The following is a 21,430-nucleotide window of genomic DNA, read 5'->3' as shown; positions in this document are numbered from 1 at the left end:
GACCTACAATATTTTTGTATAGTCAGGACCCCTAAAGTCTCCCCTAGGTGTCCCGGGGTGGTGGGTCATGTAGTGATAAGCAGGGTCCTTATTGAAGCAGTTTTATAGGCCATGGTGTTGGAGAAAATAGACATTACATTTTCCCCATTGTAGATCCCCAGCCACATAGGTTAACATTGCAGTAGTTTATGAATTAAATAACTACGTCGAGGCAAAACCAAATAATATCATTCAAGGACTCAGGAGAATGGTATTGATAAATTCAACAATATGCAGTTGTTGTATTATCCTAAATTGTACAGAAAGAAAGTTATAAAGCTTTCTTGTCTGTAAGTCAAAAATCAGCCTTCAGTGGTCTGCCCTGATTGGTCAGAGTTAAGTGATTAGCCAGGTGGCTTTGATGAAGTGATAAGTGGCACCTGGGGTGAGGAGCCAACTGGGAGGAGAGGGTTCTGCTGCACAGGAATGCCAGGGCGAAGGGGAGGGGTCATACAGAGGGCAGCCGGAGAAGAATCCAGGTCCATCTGCACCCATATCCTCTGAGCCTAACCAGATGGCAGGTTTAAGGAAGGAATGTGCAGAGGGGGCGCTAGAGGGCGCCGAACCAAGATGGCCGCACAAGAGTGAGGCTCTCGCCAGACCGGGCGCTTTCAAGATCCTTCCTGCCATCCTGACCAGGCTATTCTCGGCCTCACCTCCACGGCTGCATTGGCAGTAACCTACGCTGCACCCCGATACCCGACACGTCCCTGGAGCCCGCCGGAGTGCGGAGATACTCGCTGAAGTTCCCCCGGCCGAAAGTGAGGGCTCGTCTGCGGCCGGCGTGCTGCGGGGGACGCGATCCACGGGAGCCCGGTGCTCCGGGGCCTTCGCGACGCGGGACGGCTCTGTCTGTTGGAGCTGCGAGGGACACCGGAGGATCGGCGGCCATCCCTACCTGAGACGGGTGCTCTGCGACATCTCCGAGGCTGGGCCGAGCCAGGGAGCTCTTCGCCCGCTCACCCTCCGCTGGCTGAGGCCTGCGCCCGGGGCTTACGCTCGCGGGCTGCCGTCGACCCCGCTGGGATATCCAAGCACGGCCTTGGGGGCTATCCTGTCCCTCCCCCCTCCCCCTCACGCATCTTTGCGTGGAGAGACATCCGTCCGGGGCCTGCCTGCCGGATCGCGCAGAGTGAGGCTTCGGGGCGTGGCCCCGTTGGCGTGCGCTGCCCTGCAGTGACCGGCGGAGCGGTCTGGGAGGCCGTGACGACTGCTGCCCCCCGCCTTGGCGACTGTGGCTGCGGGCATGGGGGGTTTGCGGCTCCGTGGACGGGTGCTGCTTGGAGTCCTTCGCCTGCCTTATACTACGGAAGCCTCGCCCGAACCTGACGGACTCCCGGCCACTCCTTGCTGCTGGTCTCCCCTAGGGGCTGCCTGAACTGGGTGGATTGGGACTCACTCTCTGCTATCCTGTGGGTGCGGGCCGAGGCCTGTGGGGCCCTGAGACTGCTGCCGCCCCCCCCCCCCCCTTCCCGTCCTCCCTGCTCACTCGATCGCCTGGACTGGCCACCTCCCTCGCTTCAGCGATCCTAGCGGCGGATTTAAGGAGCCGCGACACCCCTCTCCATTCGTGGGGTTGTGGCCTGGTCTGGACGGGACCCCCTGCCTCGCCTGGGCAGCCGGTGGGGTGACCTGGGCGGGTTCGGCGACCGGGCGTCATGGGGCGCAACGACGCGCGGCAGTCCAAGCTGCCGTTTGACGCCAAGAAGGCCCCTGCGCCGGCGTCCGAGCCTGGCCCATCCGCCGCTGCCCCTCCTGACGAAGACTGGAAATCTCTCCTGCTGGGATTAAAACAAAGCTTAACAACCATCGACTCTAAAATTGACACCATCACTACCAGGCTGGATGGTGTGGTGGCCAGGCTGGAGCGGCACGATACCCGCATCAAAGAGACTGAGGACAGGATCTCCGCACTGGAAGACGGTGCCACCTCTACAGGCAGACATGTTACTCAAATGGATCGTCTCCTTAAGATAATTGCGGACAAGAATGAGGACCTAGAAGCGAGGTCCCGTCGCAACAATGTCCGCATCCTGGGCCTTGCGGAGACCACCAACACCGGAAAAATGGAGGTCTTCGTCGAGAACCTGTTGGCCGACCTGTTCGGGCGGGAATCCTTCTCCCCACACTTCATTGTGGAGAGGGCCCACAGGTCCCTTGCTGCCCGCCCCCCCCCCTGGCGGCCAGCCCCGGCCCATAATTGCACACTTCCTTAACTATCGGGACCGGGATGTGGTGCTTAGACGTGCACGAGAGATGGGAACAGTGCTCTACTGCAACACTACGCTGTCCTTCTTCCCCGATTTCACATCATCGGTGCAGGAGGCCCGTCGGAAATTTGCTGGGGTAAAAAAGAAACTACAGGCCCGGGAGATTCCGTATGCAATGCTATACCCTGCTAAACTTAAGGTCTCACATCAGGGCAAACAATTGTTTTTTCAGCAGCCGCAGCAGGTGGAGGACTTCCTCAGGCGGCAACGTAGAGACTCGGCTGGGGGGGCTGTCGGGCCGCGGCCCTCTCGGTCGCCCTCGCCGATGGAGCAACAGGACTGAACATATCGGGGGGGCTGTTCCCCCCCCTCAGACTCACTCTGCTGTTGGGACAACACTTGCCCGAACGGATCATCGTCACTCCTGGTGAGGTACCTCTCTTTGTTTCATGCCAATATCACTTGGATGGGTCGTTGTTGCATTTTGTGCCCGGTCGCCCACCTCCGTCCCACTTTGAGGGCCTAGTGTGACTCTGGGTCCCCGTGGGTGCAAGTAGGGAGGTGGTTGGCAGGTCTGGCGCCCCTAGAGTACGACCCCCCAATGGGCGCACCCCAAAGTACCCCTTTCCTCATCAAGGCAGGGGTAGTTACTGTATTTTTTCTGTTTGATGGGTTGGGTTGGATAGTGGGGGGAGGGGATGGGTGGGTAATGTGTACCCGGCCAGTTGGGGTAGCCGGCGTGGGTGGTCGAATGCTCCGCTCTGCATCTGGGTTAGCTGTCTCCTCAGCACAAGATGCGGGAGGACGGGGGGGGGGGTAGTTCAATGGGGTTTTGTTATGGAGTTCGTTACTGAGTGCTACGAGCAATTGCCAGCTGTGATAACATGCCACTTATGCCTTTACACGGGGGGATGGGGGACTTAACTGAGAAGCGCCCTGCGCAGAACTTTCAGTTGCTTTCATGGAATGTGCGTGGGTTAAACGACCCGAGGAAGAAGAGGCAAGTCCTCGGCTACCTGACTCGGCAGGGAGTGTCTTTTGCCATGCTCCAGGAAACGCACCTACAACCTGGGATGACCCCCCCATTTGCGTCACAATGGGCTACGACCAGGTTGTTCTCGTCATACTCGAGTTACGCGAGGGGAGTGACCATTCTAGTGAGACGGGGGATGGGGTTTACGCTGGCAGGTACTGAGGTAGATTCTGGGGGGCGATACTGCATGGTTTGGGGGACACTGCACTCGCATACAATTTTGTTTGCTTGTTACTATGGCCCCAACACGGATGACCCTTCTGCGCTCCTCTCTATGTGGGGTAAGATCCAGTCCCTAGGTATTTCCCACATTATACTGGGGGGTGATTTCAACACTGCACTCCGGCCTGGGATGGACAGGTCACACCCGCAGGCGTCGCACTACACACACACACAGCGCGCGTTGTTGAATATAGTGGACGAGCATCGCTTAATTGATGCATGGAGGCACTTCCACCCCACGCTCCGACAGGGCACCCACCACTCCGCAGTACATTCCACCTGGGCGCGTATTGACTACGTATTCCTTTCATCTGGCCTCTCCCCTTGGCTGGGTGGAGCGCTTCATCTGGCTCGCACATTCTCTGACCACTCTCCGGTCCTTCTGTCCCTGCGTGTTCCCCTCGCGATCTCCCCCTATCTGAGTTGGCGACTGAATCCTGCACACCTCACAGACCTGGTGTTTCAGGCGGAACTTGAGCAAGACATAAAGGACTTTTTTGAGCGTAACATAGATTCCGTTTCCAGCCTTACTACAGTCTGGGAGGCGTTCAAAGTTACCGTGAGAGGCTGGTGCATAGCTAAGGGAGGCGGGGTCCTTAAGTTTCTACGCGGAGATTTACGCAGGCTCGAGGCTGACCTCCGTAAGCTGGAGAACGAAATGGAGCAAACTGGGCGAGACCCTAGCACAGCGGCGCAGATGCGAGAGAAGCTAAATGAATACACGGAAGCCGCAGCCAAAGAGAGTAAGTTTCTGGGGAGACCCTTTATCTCCCGAGTGTATGGTGAGGGCGACAGACCTGGCAGGGCGTTAGCCACCGCGACTCGCTCCCCTAGGTATAGTAATTACGTTGCTACCTTGCTGGATGAACATGGCACCCCGCAGCGGGATCTTTCTGACCAACTCAGGGTACTCACGGATCACTACACTAGGCTATACACCTCCCAAAGGACCGCACCGATTGTGTTACATGATTACCTTGATGACACCGCGCTGGCATGGCTGGGCCCCACACAGCAGCAGTTCCTCCACCATCCACTGGAACTAGATGAGATAACGGATGCAATTATGTCCATGAAGTCGGGAAAGGCGCCAGGGTCGGACGGGCTACCGATCGACTTCTACAAAGCCTTCAAGCATGTGTTGGCCCCCATTCTACAGCAGGTGTACTACTCTTCATTAGAGGAGGGATCCCTGCCTGCCACGATGCGAGAGGCCCTCATAACGTCTTTGTTAAAACCTGGTAAGGCGCCGGAACATTGCGACTCCTACAGGCCCCTCTCACTGTTAAATACAGACGTTAAAATATTAGCGAAGGTCCTGGCTACGCGCCTTAATCTCCTGATGGAGCGCCTCGTGCTCCCAGACCAGGCCGGGTTTGTCCCCAACCGGGCAACTTCTCATAACTTGCGCACTCTTCAGGCGGTGATACAGGATATTGACCCGAAGAGCGAGGCGGCCGCGGTCTTTCTCGACGCCACTAAGGCGTTCGATTCCCTCGAGTGGGATTATCTCCTAGCCTTGCTGGAGCGGATGGGCATGCCCTTCAATTTCTTGGACTGGATCCGACTGTTATACTGCCGGCCTCGAGCAATGGTGCTGCTTAACGGTGCCCGCTCCTCCCCCTTCGAGATTCACAGGGGGACCCGACAAGGATGTCCCCTCTCCCCGGTGCTGTTCGCACTAGCCATAGAGCCCCTAGCGGCCAAGCTTCGGCAGCATCATAATCACCGATCTCTCATATACCCTGAGCGCCAACTGCTCATTGCACTATATGCGGATGACATGACTCTTTATGTGCATAAGCCGCGTGAAAACTTGAACCCTTTGCTGCGGGAGGTCACTAAATTCGGTGCCCTCTCGGGGATTCAGATAAATTGGACGAAGTCTGCCTTGTTCCCCTTGACTGACAGCACTACACAGTTCCCCCTGGATTATCCCCTGGTGTGGGAGCAAGAGGAGATCAAATACCTGGGCATCCAGGTGACAAGAAATCGGGAAGCCCTGATTAGAGCCAACTACGGGACTGTTGTGGATAAACTCACGGACAAAGTTACCCAATGGATCCGCCTCCCATTGTCAATGGCGGGTCGGATCTCACTGATCAAAATGGTGGTCCTCCCCAAGCTGCTGTATCTCTTTACAAACATACCATACAGTCCTGGCTCATATTTCTTCCGTGCCCTCAATTCCCAGCTATCTCGACTTATCTGGGGAGGCAAGCAAGCCCGACTCGGGCTGCGAACCCTTATGGTACCTTATCACCAAGGGGGGTTTGACGTCCCCAATTTCCAGCGATACTATGATTGCGCACAAGGTCACTTCGCCGCTTATTGGCTTCACCCTCCCCCCTTTATGGCGCACTTGGCAGTCGAAGATGGGTATATGAGGCCGGAACAACCTTCCGGATATTTGTACACGTCAGCCCGAATAGAACATAGAGACCCCACCACGGTCGACTGCACTGTCAGTGCCTGGAGACGACTGGCGGAACGCATGGAAGTAAAATTCCTATACTCCCCTCGTATGGCCTTAGCCCACGATCCAAGGGTGAGCGTGGCCCGTGAGGAAATTGGCCGTAGAATGCTCGCAAAGCTTGCGGTGCACACCTGGGGGGATCTGTACCACCAGGGGAGTTTCCGCACAGCTACACATTTCTTCAGGGATACCAGTCCTTCCGTTATGGATACCTTTCTTTACATTCGGCTCCGGCAAAATATCAAGGCGGTCACCCCCGATTTTCCGAGCGAGCCTGACACCATGGCGCCCCTCCATGCCCTGCTGCAGAAGGGAACTCCGACACATGTGGTCTCCATGTTATATACCCACGCACAGGCCGCCCCGTCCCCCCGCCCCCTCTCCGAGCGCGTAATGACTGGGATTGCGATCTGGGGGAACCACTGTCGGACGCTCAGTGGGAGGAGAGCTGCTCCCATACCAGCACGGTGACGGGGAATGCCCGCCTTCGCCTGGTTAATTTTAAATTTCTGCATCGCCTCTACTTTACACCCGCTAAACTACACCGCTTCGGACTCCGGGACAACGATTGCTGCCTACGCTGCAGAAGGCCAGGCGCGGACTTCATGCACCTGTCGTGGTCCTGCCGGGCCGTTGCCACCTATTGGGAGGAGGTGTTTGCAGCTCTCACTGAAATGATTGGGGTAAGCATTGCTCCCTGTCCTAAGATTGCCCTGCTGGGCCACTCCAACCCCGCTATTAAGGCGCACCGGAAATTCTTTGCGATTGGCCTACTGTTGGCAAAACGCCATGTCGCATGCCGGTGGGGGCGAGGGCGAGCGCCTAAATTCAAGACTTGGCTGGATACGATGACAACTTGGCAGGAACAACTGCACAACTATTCGGACCTTCTGCCTCACAAATCGCGCCCCAAGGACCTTTGGGGTCCTCTCACTGCGTATCTCCTGAAAATGCAGTTCCCAGACGAGCCCACTGCAGGTGCGAGTGGGGATGTTACAGTGGAGGGCCGGTCCACCTCGTCGGCTCCAGCACCTAATCCACTGCCAGCTGACACTGGTTTGGCCCCCCTTCCCGCACTCCCTTAGTTCCCCATACATGTGACGCCAGCGCTCTCGCTACACTCGGCTGGGCTACACACGTCCCGGGGAATCGCCTAACTCCCACGGGATATGCGGGTGGTGGGAGCTGCGAGCTTATTGTCCCCCCCCCTCTCCCCCCCTTCCCCCCCCCCACCCCACTACGGCATAGCATGCGCGACTCTCCGGAGGCAGCATCATGTCATGTTCTCTACTAGGGCCATTGCCATGTCCTCCCAGATCAGTTGACGGGGCCTTGGTGCGCGTGACGTCGGCACCTTGGTTGGGTCCCGCGTGCCATAGCGTGATACGCGACCCGCACAGCCAGGCGCCACACTGCCATGGATGCCTCATGCTAGGTGTGCTGGATCTCTGCTGGAAGGGCACTGTTTATGTAGCACTTGTTTGGTTCCGTTATTAAAGTTGAATGAAACCTCAGGTTCCTCATGCTGGATCACTTCACGCAGCTCTGATTGTTCCCTACTACATGCCTACACAGTTCTAGTTCCTATGCTACGCGACCGGCACGTTTGGGTTGTAGGCGACATGCTGTGTAAATCAGTGATTGCTTTTCAAAATATGGTCATCGATGCCCCCACCGCATGTTGTCGCTGCCGGCCTGATCATTCAGGATGTAGGCGTACAGCTGTGTACTATTTCTTTATGCTCAATAAAGGTTTATCAAAAAAAAAAAAAAAAAAAAAAAGGAAGGAATGTGCAGACGCCATTGGGAGGAAGACTATGGAGATGAGCCATTCTGGAGGTTGGTTTAGCCAGCTCTTCCCGCTCTGATGAGACTTCATTACTAGTTGCCTTTCCTGTAGTATGAGCCCTATATAAGCACAACTGCAATACAATAGCTGTGGAGTAGGGAACTGAAGAGCTGCTGTGATTCATCCCTGAAAAGCCACAAAACTCCATTTGAGGGCATGTACACAGACTTCAAGGAAGGGCTTCTGGTAGCAAGGATAACATCCACCACCTCAGGCACCACTTCAGACATGTTTAAATGTTGCATTGTATTTCAACGCAAGAACGTATAAGTTGTGGAGATAGATGCATGGCGCTGCCCTGCTGCGTGATCGGATGGGACATACTCAGGCTCAGAGGTTCTAGGTACCACAGTCTCCTGGCCTCAACTGGGGTAATAAAGTTACTTGGGCTTAATCTTTCCTGATCTTCTTCAGAACCCAAGGAAGGAGGTGTATCGACGGGAAGATTATAGTAGTCCCTCTCTTTATCCTACTTTAAAAGCATCCCCCTATGGAATGCCCTGTGAAACTCCAGCACAACATTTTTGACACTGTGCATTTGGAAACTGGATCTAGCTGTTGTACGTTCCTAACATGCAAATATGGGACTGTTTCATGTGTTCATATCCTTTATCTTGGCCAGGCCCAGGTAGGATTTTTGTTGCACAGTTTTTGTTGCACAGTTTTATTCAGATTATTTGTCTTGGTATAAGACATGCTCTAAACAAAGCCTTTAACTTGCCAGTCTTTAGTTCCCCAAACAGACTTCAAATCAATATTGTCTTTCCAAAAGTCATACCCTTGTATCGACAACTTGGAAATACAGGGGGCTGAATAAAGTAGCTTTGTATTTGTTACCATAATTTTTTTCACCAGGGAATGGAGAAGTTTATAATAAGACTCTGGCACTACGGGGTTATTGGCAGAAAAACATGAACATTTCTGTGCAAATGTTTTGGAGATACCCATAGGTGGTGTAGGGCAATGTTCCCATTCTGTGTAATTAAATACTGCACGTTGAGTACTAGCTCTGTGTAAGTAATGGTGTGCATAGCAGTGAAAACAAAACATTTATTCATAATTAGACGTTCCACTATACATATCTTCACATTCAAATGCATTATACGGTTATAGCTCATTGAGCATAGATTTGACTGTATGAATATCCCAACCATCAGAGATGCTGCTAGGAGTAATATCATTCAGTGATATTTTAAATACATATGGTATCTGTAAAGTTTTTGTTGGTCCAAAAATACCATATGGTACCTTATCCAAAACAATTCCATCAAGTACCGGAACTGCTGAAAGACTCACCAGGGACAGGTCTCTTCGCACTTTTGGGTGATGAAGAATGAAGCTTCAATACCTCTATTACCAGTTCAACAACAGGGCATTTTGGAAGACAGTGTCCATTCAGAAGCAAAACAAATACTGTCACAAAACCAATCCAAAGGAAAAGAAAGAGCAATGAAATGTAAATCCAAATGTAAATCCACTTTAGATCAAAATATGTATTTTTGAGCCAAAATATTAATGCACGAATTCCATGTGGTGGTGGGTCTGATGAATCCGAATAAAAATCATATATGTCGGCAAAATAGCCAGAGGCAGTCTGTGCAAAAACAGGGACCTAACATAGTGATACTGAACTGGTAGTCGACTCTAAAGGTGGCTCATAATAAACAACTTCCCTGTTGGCATGTGGTGTTGAAACCTGTGAACTCGCATACAGTGATTGTATGGTGATGGTAGATGTAACTGGAAGTAGCAAGACTTCACGATCAGATATCCCCAGCCGAAGAGTAAAAATCTCAGTGTCGGTAAAAGCTTGTAGTGGAATTTCCGGTACAGCTTTGATAGGAGGCAGGTAACTATCCAGGAGCCCTTGTGGCCTACTACGTAGAACCGGCCACATGGTGTGGTTTTATGAAATCAATCAATACAAATCTCTTGTTTACAACCAGCAAGGGAAGGCAAAAATACAGTTCTGGTAACTTCAACTGCCAGGACAGTCACAGGTGCTCTGTATAAGGAGCCGGGGAGAATGAGTACAAGTAGGTTCCAGCAGGGCAGGACCTTTGATGAATGTGTGACTACAAAGCCTCCCTCCTGCGCTCCCTTGGGAATCTTTAGCCCTGAGTTGTTGGGGTAGATCCTCATCCCGACCAGTGGCAAGTATTAGGCTTGTTCCAATTTTAAAAACACTTAGAAGTGCTCTAGACAAACAGTATATATGCACTCACGTCTCTGGGGGAAGCTGTTGGAGCTGAATTTAGGGTCATAGGACCATCACAAATCCTAACACCCGTTTGTATATAGTTTAACCTTCCCTCCCACGCCACTGTTAAAGAATTCTGTGGGAGTGGGTGAGAAATTTTATCTTTAATGGTACGCTACGATACGCAATATCTTTAAGTGCTCCCTGAAATATGGTTGAGCCCACCGACCTTTAGGAGTTGAGGTGAGCCCCATGATGAAGCATGTCACTGTTAGAGTGAGTAAAGGATTTTAAAAGAAAACGGTTTCTTTCCCTTCCCACCTGTAACAACGGGTTGATTATACATATAATCCTCTCGAGAAGTCTTTTTTTTTCTCCAGTACTGGAAGTAATAACAATTAAGTCACGGAAAGGTTTTTCTTTTGGTTAAAAGCTCTGTATAAGGAGCCAAATTCTTTCTTGTCCACAATCTTCTCATAAACAAAATCGCTGATCTATGGAATCCAGCCAGGAGTTGCTGGTTGTCCCTTCAGCTTGATAGTGGCAGAACGTTTCTGTAGCTCGTTGCTTTGCTCGTCCTGGCAATCTTTCAGTTCCTGTAAGACAGTCAAACGTTCACTGATATCAAAAAGCATTTCTGCTGCCACTGCACTTGGATTGTCAAGGTCCGGCACCCATATTTTGACCCCAAATAGGACCTCTTAGGAAGTCTGACCACCCAATGATCTTCTTGGCAGATTGTTTAAGGCTCTCTGCACCCCATACAGCTGGTGAATCCAAGTAATGCCTAAACCCAATACTCTAGCTGTTAAAGACTGCTTTAAGTCAAAGTTTCTCATCTCCACTATTGCGTTTCCCTCAGGAAGGTAGGGGGAGGAATAGTGTACAGCCACACTCAAGTAACGCTGGACTATGGTCAGAATGGAATGTAGCTACTGCATATGTCCTGATGAAGACTTGCAAGTCTTTTATAACAGTTCAAGCATCAGTCCATCTCTGTAGCTATCCACAGCTAATAAGATGTATTTAAAAGAGCCATCACTGTGTAACGGTCCACAATGGGCCAGGTAGACACAGGTAAGCCGTTTGAAACAAAGATAGGTGTCTTTAGTGGATGTGCTGTGGTAGAAACTTTTCATTTGTTGACAAATGTTGCATTTAACCACTTCACTGCTAGGCCTCCCCGTGCTAAGCTTTTTTTTGGCTATTTGGGGTAGTTCGCGCTTAGGACCCTGTAACTCTTTGAGCACATAAGGTATCCACGCCAAATTTGCGTCCATTTCTTCCAACACCACTGGGATTTTTCTTTTTTTTAAACTTGTTTTTTTTTTTTTTTTTTTTTTGTGAAAAAATTTTTATTGAACAATAATTCGGTTACAAGTACGGGCCTACAACCACCCGGGCCGGCCGCTAGGTACAGAAGGAAATCTACACATATCAAGGCTACAATCAGTTCCCAGGGCGCTGCCCCGCAGTGGCTCCAGATAGTTCTCGAGGAACAGGAAGCGTATGTCCAACAATCACAAAAACAAAAGGAAACACAATAAAAAACAAAAGGCGAGTTATGAGGGAAACCAGTGCGGATCAGGCTCCCCCCGGGAAACTCCAGTCAGGACAATTGAGCAATCCGCTAAAGAGAGGAGTACCGGGAGGCCGGGGACGGAGGGGGGGGGGAGGGGGTCGAGGGAGATGAACGTCCATATGTAGTTGTTCCAAAAGGCGCCAGGAGCCATCAAGGGTCAGGGGGACATGGCGATATCAGTGTCTACCAGGGGGGGCGTACAGATGCCTCCGCGATACGCGTTCCATTGCCCCCAAATTCTACCCCATGCCCCCGGCTTGCCACGGGCCACATACACTGTCTTCTCCCTAAACATACACCAGTCCATATTCTCCTTCCATACTGACACGGTGGGCGGCCGTTGAGCGCCCCAAAGTTGCGCTATGTCCCTCTTGGCAATCATGTTCCCTAGGGCCGCCCACCGAGTCTGAGCCGCGCTGTAGTCATTGGGCTCCCACACATTCAGGACACAGCGACGCACCTCCGGCAGCAGCACAACCCCAGTGACCTGTCCCATAACCGTGTGGACCCGGCGCCAGTAGTCCGCCACCTCGCGGCACTCCCAAAGGATATGAAGAAAGGTGGCGCTGAGCCCACAGCCTCGCTTACAGAGCCCGTCGTCGGAAAATCCCATCGAGACCAAGCGCGGACCCGTCACATACACCCGGTGGAGAATCTTGAGCTGTACCAACCGGAGACGAGCCGGAATGGCAACCTCCTTGGGGGACGACAGTGCAGACTGCCAATCTTCATCGTCCAATTCCACCCCATCCCCAGTCCAAGCCTCCCGAAGGCGCACAAAAAGGTCCGCCCGGTGATTAATTAATTTTTTATAAATTAAAGAAATAGTACTATCAGGGACATGTCCGTCAAGTATGCGGTCCTCGAGGGGCGAGGAAACAGGGATCTTGGTCCCCTCCCCGAAGACCGAGAGCAGGGCGTGTCGAACCTGGGCGTAGCGGAAGAACTCCCTGTCGGTCAGCTCGTATTCTGCCTGGAGCACCGCGAAAGTCTTGACCGCGCCCTTGTGCCACAGGTCTCCCACTTTGCTGATACCAATCGTGTCCCACTGGTCAAACCCCCTCGTGGTCCACAAGCTGCCCAGGCGGTCGGAGGCAAACAAGGGAGTAGCACATGTTAATCGCTCACTCCAGCCCATGGCCGCAGTGTCAGCCCTCCAGGTCCGCACAGCAATCTTAGTAGGACCCGTAAGGGTCCGGCCAGCCAGGCGGGAATAAAGTGCCCTGTTGTAGTTCCCGCCAGGAAGCAGGAACTTGTCCATCTCATACGCCGGATTCAAGCCGGGCGCATACGTGGCGTGGTTAATGGCAGATAGCTGCGAGGCCCAATAGTACCTGCGAATGTCAGGAAGCGCGATGCCCCCGTCATACCAGGGGAGAGTGAGCTTGGCAAGAGCAATACGCGCCCGCCCGTCCCACACCAGTCTCCTCTGCAGGCTCTCCACCTCCCGAAAGTAGGCCACTGGGATAACGTCGAAGGAGTTCTGGAGTGCATAGAGGAACCTGGGAAGGGACATCATTTTGAACAGCGCGGCCCGACCCAGCGGGGACAGGGGCAGCCTGCACCACCGGGCCGTGTCCTCCCGCAGTCGCCGAAGTGGACGCAGGAGATTCTGCTCATAGCGAGCCGCCGGGTCCAGCGAAACGTATATCCCCAGGTACTTAAAGCCGCTCAGAGATATTTGAATCGGGAGCCGAGGCGGCAGGAGAGGAGGACCACCAGAGATGGGATAAACGCAGGATTTAGACCAATTGATCGTGAGACCCGAATTGTTCCCAAAGGAGGTCAGAACGTCAAAGAGGACGTTGAGCGACTGCCGTGGTGAGGTGAGATACAGGAGAATGTCGTCCGCATACAGCGAGACCCGATCTTCAAAGCCCGGGCCCCACCGGATCCCTCTAAGCGAGGGCTCCCAACGGAGCCAGGCAGCGAGTGGCTCCAGGGCGAGAGCAAAAAGCAACGGGGACAACGGGCACCCCTGCCTCGTGCCCCTGCCAAGGGCAAAGGGCCGAGAGACCCGCCCATTCACCACCACTTGAGCCATGGGTCCCGTGTAAAGGAGCCTCACCCAGCCAATAAATCCCTCTCCAAAGCCGAATTTATCCAAGACGGCCCAGAGGAATGGCCACTCAATAGTGTCAAAGGCCATCGTGGCATCCAAAGAAACCAGCACGGCCGGTTCGGAGAGGAACTCCGCCCTGGCAAGGGCACCGTGAAGACGCCGCAAGTTAAGAGCGGTGTTGCGGTGCGGGATAAAGCCGCATTGGTCCGGATGAATAAGGTCGCACACGACACTCAACAATCGATTGGCCAGGACTTTCGCCAGGATTTTAGGCTCCGCATTGAGCAGTGAAATAGGCCGGTAAGAAGTACAGCGGTCTCGCGGCTTGCCCTCCTTGGGGATAACGACTATAGTGGCCAAGCGCTGGTCGGCCGGAAGGGAACCCGCCGCAAGAGAGTCGCGGAACATGCGGCTGAGGAAGGGCGCAAGCTTATCAGGACGCAATTTGTATAGTTCAATGGGCAGTCCGTTAGGACCCATAGCCTTGCCCGAGCGAAGGGAACGAATCGCGGTCGCTATTTCATCCGACGACAAGGGGGCGTCCAGCCGCTCCCGGTCCTCAACGGACAGGCCGGGCAGAGCAATATCTCTCAGTAGGAGGCGAGAGTCATCCTCATCCCTGTCAGTCACCGGGGAGTACACCGCCCGGAGGTGGTCAGCGAAACATTCCACAATCTCATCCGGCTCAGTCACACACACACCATCCGCAGCACGCAACTCGGGGACCACACGATTCACTCTCTCCTTTTTGTCCAGCCACGCAATCAACTTTCCAGCCTTGTCCCCCGCGTCATACAATCGGCCCTGCTGCTCCCTATACATAGTTTTGGCCGCGTCAGTGACCAGGGACCTATATTCGAACTGTTTCAGGCTAAGGGCATGTAGCCCGTCCGGAGTAACATTCGCCTCCAAGGCCGACTCCAGCCCCGAGATGTCAGTCTCCAGCTTCACCACCGCCTCGCTCCTAACCTTCTTGGCCACCACTATTTGGGCGAGGGCGTGTCCGCGTATCACAGTTTTAAAGGCTTCCCAAAGGGACAACGCAGACGACACCGACCCCTCGTTTTCACTGAAGTATTGGTCCATGGCCTTAACCAGGCTGTCACGAGTCACAGGGTCCCGCAAGTACCAGGGGTTAATGGGAGCTATCCGCCCTGCGGACCGCGACCCGGTGTCAAAGAGAAGCCACAGCGGAGAATGGTCGGAGATACCACGCGCCAGGTGTCTGACCTCTCGAATCCGACCAGTCTGCGCCGCGGGCATAAGGAAGTAGTCTAACCTGGAGAGACTCCCATGCGCCCCCGAATGAAAGGTGAACTGACACTGGGTCGGATGCATTAGTCTCCAACTATCCACCAAGCCGAAGGTCTCCAACATCCCACCCAGCCATGACTGGGCAGCGGGGAGGGTCCTTGGTGGGTGACGATCCAGTTCACCCGAAACCACAGAATTAAAGTCCCCGCCCATGAGCAGGAGGCCGTCCGGAAGGTCAAGCAGCATTCGACCCAAGTCAATAAAGGTGGAGTTCTGGAGGCCCGGGGGGACGTAGACTGAAACCAGGGTAAGGGGCTGCCCCTCCCACCTCCCAATCAAACACACATAGCGCCCTCTGTCATCCGAGACTATCCTCGTGATCTCCACCGGAAGGGAGGTTCGCAGGAGAATGCCCACCCCCCTGGAGCCAGTTGTGAAACCAGAATGGGCTACGAGGCGGTATCCCCCCCTGTTCATCGCATGGCAGACATTGCCGACCAAATGCGTCTCCTGGAGAAACACCACATCAGGAGTCAAACGACGCAAATATTGCAGTACAACACCCCGCTTAATACGGTCCCCCAACCCATTGACGTTCCATGACATAAGCCTCAACCCGTCTCCCCCCATCCCCTCCAATAGATCAAGAGGCCCCCAGCCCGCCGCACAGTTCCCAAATATGGACAAAAATCAATACCTCGCCCTGTAAACAAAAAACACACAACAAAACAACCCCTCTTCCCCCCCAACCCCACCCCAAGTCCAACTCCCCCCACCCTGCACCCCTGCGGGCCAAAGACCCCCCCCAACTTGCAGTGTGCCTGTCGCCCCACTAACCCCATTCTACAAAAAGACCCCGGAGGAGGAAAGGGACCCGAACCCGCCCGCACCCCTCACGGGTCCTGGTAAGACACAGTATGCAAAAGAAGTAAGACCCAACTGTACAGTGCAAAACCGCAAAAGCAAGGACCAAATGTCAGTCTAAGGGGACCCGTCACCTGCGGTGCCCCCAGAGGGCCCGGGCCGGCCACCCCCGTCCGGCAGCGAGTCCAGCCAGTCACTTGCGGCCACAGGAGAATCAAAAAAGGCTGTCCGCTCTCCATGCTCCACTCGTAGTTTCGCCGGGTAGATCATCGAATACTTCAGGCCTAGCTCGCGGAGACGGCGCTTCACCCCTTGGAATCCCATCCGCTGTTTCTGGACCAGTTGCGTGAAGTCCGGATAAAAATTGATGGTCGAGTTCTCGTAGCGGACCGGGCCACGGGTCCGTGAAGCCTGCAGAATAGCGTCGCGGTCCCTGTAGTGGAACAGTTTAGCCACGATAGGCCTCGGGGGGGCCCCCGGCCGAGGCCGGCCGCCCGGCACTCGATGGGCCCGCTCCACGGCGAAGAATTTGCTTAGGCCAGCCGGGGACAGCTGTTGCATGATAAGTTCCTCGACCACGAGGTCCACCGGGCGGCTGTCGGAGGACTCCGGTACACCAATGATGCGGATGTTGTTGCGTCGGGCCCGTCCCTCGAAGTCCTCAAGCCGCCGGGCCATATGGTCGTTGACCACTCTAATGTCCCCAAGCGCGGCCCGCAGATCCGACACCTCCGCACCCAGGGTGGAGGTCCGTGTATCAAGGGCCTGGACCCTCTCGTTGGTTTTGGAGAGGTCGGCCCGAATCAGGGTGACATCGATCGCGACAGTGTCGATCTTACGGGCCAGGGCCTCATATTGCGTCGCGATGGTTTCCCTGATGCCCTCGATGGCGCCCATAATGTCCTGCAGGGAAGGTTCCGCAGAGACGGTCGTGCCTCCCCCTGCAGCATCCGGGGAGAGGCCAGCAGCGCCAGGGGACCCCCTGCCCTGGGTGTAGCGGTCCATGTTGTTGCTCTGGACCGCCCCCCCGCGCAGAGAAGCCTTGGTCTTGCGCCCCTCCGGACCCCCTTTGCCCGCCATGTGAGCGCAGTCTCTAAATGGGACCTCCGATCAAGAGGTGTGCGGGCGCCAGCAAAAGGACCACAAACTGTCGGTGTAGGGGTCGGAGGCGTTAGGCCCACCAGTAGCAGATGGAAGCAAGCCTCGGGCAGAGGCCCAGGAGGCACCTCGCCACCTTGAGCACGCACGCCAGCTGATCTCCTGAAGGCCAAAACCGAAACCGAAAGTGCTGAATCGGCAACTGGCACCGCGCTGAGGCCGCTGTTGTTCAATTGCAGCCCGGCCCCACGGGTCACCTTCACCCCGGCCACCTCCGTCGGGTGGGTCCCAAAAGTTCCGACGACGACAACTCAGGATTCCCAGGTCCGATTAGAGTTTTAAAAAGAGATATAAGATCAGCTGGTCTTCATCTCCCAGATTCCATAAACCAAATCAGGATAGTCTCAGGATATATTCCGAGGAGCAGAAAGGGTCCGGGGAGCCCTGTGCTCACGCGACCATCTTGGATGCGCGCTAGGCTCCTCCCTTAAAACTTGTTTTTATTGCCATTTAAGGTAATCACACAGGAGCAGATCTTGGTATTATTATCGGCCACTTTCCCCACAGCATTACAATATATCACTTCAGCCAGAAGGCAGGGACAATTATACATTATCTATTACTGTCATCTACATTGTTCAACGAAGTTGGTGTCAGAAACATTTAATGCGGCACAGGTTGACAATCGTAAGGGAGGACACAATAGCAAAGTCGGGCCTACTATAGTTGTAGCCTCGGTGTTGTGGTAATCGTGGGGCATCTGCCTAATTACCATAGCTCAAATCTAAACTCTTAACACAGCAGACTGAGTAACATACATTTTGAATCTGCTCATAGGGATCACAATTGCAGCTAAGAACAATCTATCCAACATAAAGAGCAAAGAGATAAAGAGAGAAAGAGAAGAGAGGAGACATGAGAGAAGGGACAGCGAGCGAGAGGCGTGAGAGAGGTATGTCGGGGGTTACCATCTCCTTGTGCTGGAAGCGTGAGCAATTAGGGTGTGATCACTGTGGCAGCCAGAGTCAATGGCGGTCTCTGGCGGCATGCAAGTAAAGGCCAGGGTCGTCTACGTCAGATGGGGGGTTGAGGCGTCTGGGGTCTGTAATGGATGCGCCGCCAGGGGTCGGGTTCGAATAGTTCCACCGGTGGGCCTCCAAAGGCTATCTGCATCCGGGGGGTACACAGCGTCTTTGAAAAGGCGCAAGGCCCGCAATTACGGGGGTGGAAGTCGGGCGTGTTCCAGTCTGCAGAAATAATCCACAAGTAGTTGCCATAGTTTAGTGAATTTAGTGTCTTGAAGATGCAAGCACGCTGTGTGTAACTCCATTGCCATTGTGTGCCACAAGCGGGTGTACCAGAAGTTGACCTGGCTGTTTCAGTTTTTTTCCAGTAAAGAGCAATAATTTGCTCGGCAGGACCAAGCATGTAGAGGCTTAGATGCCAATCATGGCGGGTCATGGCACGCCGGAGGCCCAGGACAATCACAAGCGGGTTGTCAGGCAGTGGCTAGCCTAGTACCAGTCTGTTGTGACTAAGAACCTTCTTCCAATAGATGGTCAAGAGCGGGCACGTCCACGAAACATACAGAAAATCCCCCTGGGGCACTGGTGCAGCGCCAACATAGAGGTGAAGAGGTGGGAAACATTTTATGCAACCTATGAGGGGTATAGTACCATTGTGTCATAACCTTATACGCGGTTTCCCGCTAGGGTATGCTACGGAAGACCTTCGGGATATCTCACCACAAGTGTTCCCATTGGGTGGATGTGATATCAGTGTCTGAGACCCACTGCTACCGCAGCTGGTAAGCATGCGGAGCGCTTCACTTTGAATGTTGGAGTACTTGATATGTACGAGAGATTAATCACCTGGAGTTGTTGAAGGAGCGCACTAGCCGCTCGAATGAAGTGAAGGGTCGAGTAGCCTCCCGTGTCAGAGAAGACGCCTGAACCCAGTGTTGAAGTTGAATGTATTAAAATCTAGCCCCCTCTGATAGAAGGAAATCCCGCTTACATTGTTTGAAAGTTTTGAAAGTATCCCCCATAAAAAGGTCCCGAATCATCCAACAACCCCCTTCCATCCAGTCCAAGAAGTAGGGCGGGTGGGAAGCAGGTGGGAAGCGAGCGATGGGGGTATGGGGAGAGGGGAAGGAGGTGAGGCCTCTGCGTATTGCTAGTTTGTCCCAAATAATGAGTACCGTCTTAGTAGGAACCGGGATATAGGCACTGCGAGAGCAGGTGTCCCGTGAGAGCCATGCAAGGTCCCAGATAGGTCACTGCCCTGTCCATATGAAACCAGACTTTTTCACTCTCCCATGCCATTCACTCCGAAATGTGACACCCAATAATATTCCAACAAGTTTGGGCAAGCCAGACGCCCCCCCATCCCCCCTCTCGCACGGGAGCATGAGAATCTTACTGGAGAAATGTGGCCTACTCCCTCCCCATTTAAACATGATGAGCTCATGCTGAAGGCTCTGAATCTGATGCTCCGGGATGGGCGTGGGTAGTGTCTGGAAAAGGAATAGTATCTTTGGAAGGACCAACATTTTGACCGTGTTCAGGTGCCCTAAACATGAAAGCGGAAGGGATTTCCATGCTCTCAGGTCAGCTACGACGACGTTTTTACACTCCTACCAGTTTGCTTGTGACCATGTGGCAAGGTTGGGAGTCAAATTGAGCACCAGATACTGAATGGAGTGTGATGTCCATTTATAAGGAACAAGAGATTGGAGTGTGGCGATCTCCTCCGCAGGAATCGTGAGATTGAGAGCCCATGACTTCTTATGGTTGATTTTGAGCCCCAAGACCCGTTCGAACAATTGGAGCAACTTACGCAGGGCAGGAAGAGAAGATCATGGGCGTGATAATGTGAGAAGGAGGTCATCCGCGAACAAAGCTATTTTGTGGTCCAATCCCCCAAGTGTGATGCAGTGTATTTCAGGGGACTTTCGGATCATGATGGTCAGGGGTTCCACTATGAGAGTGAAAAAGAGAGGGGACAGCGTCACCCCTGTCGGGTGCCCCTGTGGATGGAGATAGGTTTTCATGAGCTGGCTGTTGACCTGCGCTGGGGCCAGAGGAGAGAGATAGGGAGCCATAATTCTAGCGAGCATCTGTGGGCCCAACCCAATTTTCTGTAGGACAGCTCGGAGGAATACCCAATCTACTCGATCAAATGCTTTCTCAGCATCGAGCTATAACAAGCAAGAGGGTATCTTCCAATAATGTGCCTTCCCGACTAAATGGGCAATACGCCGTACGTTGTCTGCACCTTGTCATTGGCGAATAAAGCCTACCTGATCCGGTTCTATGAGTCCAGGAAAGTGCGAGTCTAGACGCTTAGCTTGTATTTTAGTATAGAGTTTGATATCCGTGTTTAGGAGCGCAATTGGGAGAAAGGAGGAGCAGAGTGTAAGATCCTTCCCCGGTTTGGGAATTAGGGTGATTTCAGCCATGGCCATATCAGTGGAGGGTCCCACCGTGTCTAAAAAAGAATTGAAGAGGCGGAGCATATGAGATTTAAGTTGCGGGAAGAAGGCGCGATAGAACGAAACCGGCAGACCGTCTGGTCCTGGGGTTTTGCAGAGAGGGAGGCCCTTTAAAGCGCCGGCGATCCCTTCCGGAGTGATAGGTTCCTCCAGTAATTGAGTGTGGTAGCAGCTAATCGGGGACCACTCACAGGCCTCCAAGGCAGCTAGCACCTGGTCTGGGTCGGGAGACTCCCTGGCATAGAGGGACGAGTAGTATTTCTGAAATGCTTGTAGTTTAGCTGCTTCGGTGGTGGCCCAGGTACCATCCCCTAGTTTAAGTTTAGGGATGTGCGCCCTAGCGGCCCGCGTTCGAAGACGGCATTCCAGGACCGTGCCCACTTTGTCCCCCCCTTCGTAATACCATTGTTGCAGGGCTAAAAGAGTGTGTTCTGCCTTGTTGGTTCTGTGCGCCCGGAGCAGGCCTCGGAGCATAGCAAGGCGTCTCTTATGTAGCGCCAGGGGGTGCTCCTGGTCTAGTCTCTCAAGAACCTTTATGTCCCGAGAGAGTGTGTCCTCGAACAAACGGGCTTCCCGAGTCCGAGCTATAGCAAAGGATGTGATGCAGCCACGAATCGTGGCCTTAAACGCATCCCAGAGCATGGGGAGTGGAGTCTCTGTGAGGTTGTTGGTCTCGAAGTAGGATGTGATAGTATCCCAGAGTTCTGCCGTGTCCACAGGGTCCCTGAGGATGTGAGGGGGGAAGCGCCACCGGGAGGGATGGTTGGGGCGAGAAGTGATCCTGAATGAGAAGTTCAACATGAGCGTAGTCAGAGACAGAGATGTCAGACATGGACGCCGAAAGGGTGTCCTTCACGAGGGAGTGAGCGACGAAGAGGTAGTCTAGGCACGAATAGGAGCGATGAACATGAGAGTAATAGGAGTAATCTCTGGTCTAATATCTATGAGGCCAATGGCAGTTAATTGCTTCTTTAAGGCAGAGGACATGGCCCCCGTCCCGTGAAACAAGCCTTCACTACTGTCGAATCACGCCTCCCATACCAGATTG

At 53.6% G+C, this 21,430-nt stretch overlaps 1 protein-coding gene and 1 pseudogene across 8 annotated transcripts in view; one reads left to right on the top strand and one right to left on the bottom strand.

Annotated features, from left to right (window-relative positions):
• LOC146805993 (uncharacterized) overlaps window positions 1-21,430 on the top strand; it is a 731,342-nt gene that overhangs the window by 548,450 nt on the left and 161,462 nt on the right. The window lies entirely within an intron of this gene.
• Window positions 8,529-9,726, bottom strand: LOC146805994 (uncharacterized; annotated as a pseudogene).

The sequence above is a fragment of the Triturus cristatus genome, chromosome 8, assembly GCF_964204655.1.
Source record: "Triturus cristatus chromosome 8, aTriCri1.1, whole genome shotgun sequence".
NCBI classification, from domain to species: domain Eukaryota; kingdom Metazoa; phylum Chordata; class Amphibia; order Caudata; family Salamandridae; genus Triturus; species Triturus cristatus.
The sequence above is the reverse complement of the archived record's forward strand: the minus strand, read 5'-3'. Positions and strand labels throughout refer to the sequence as shown.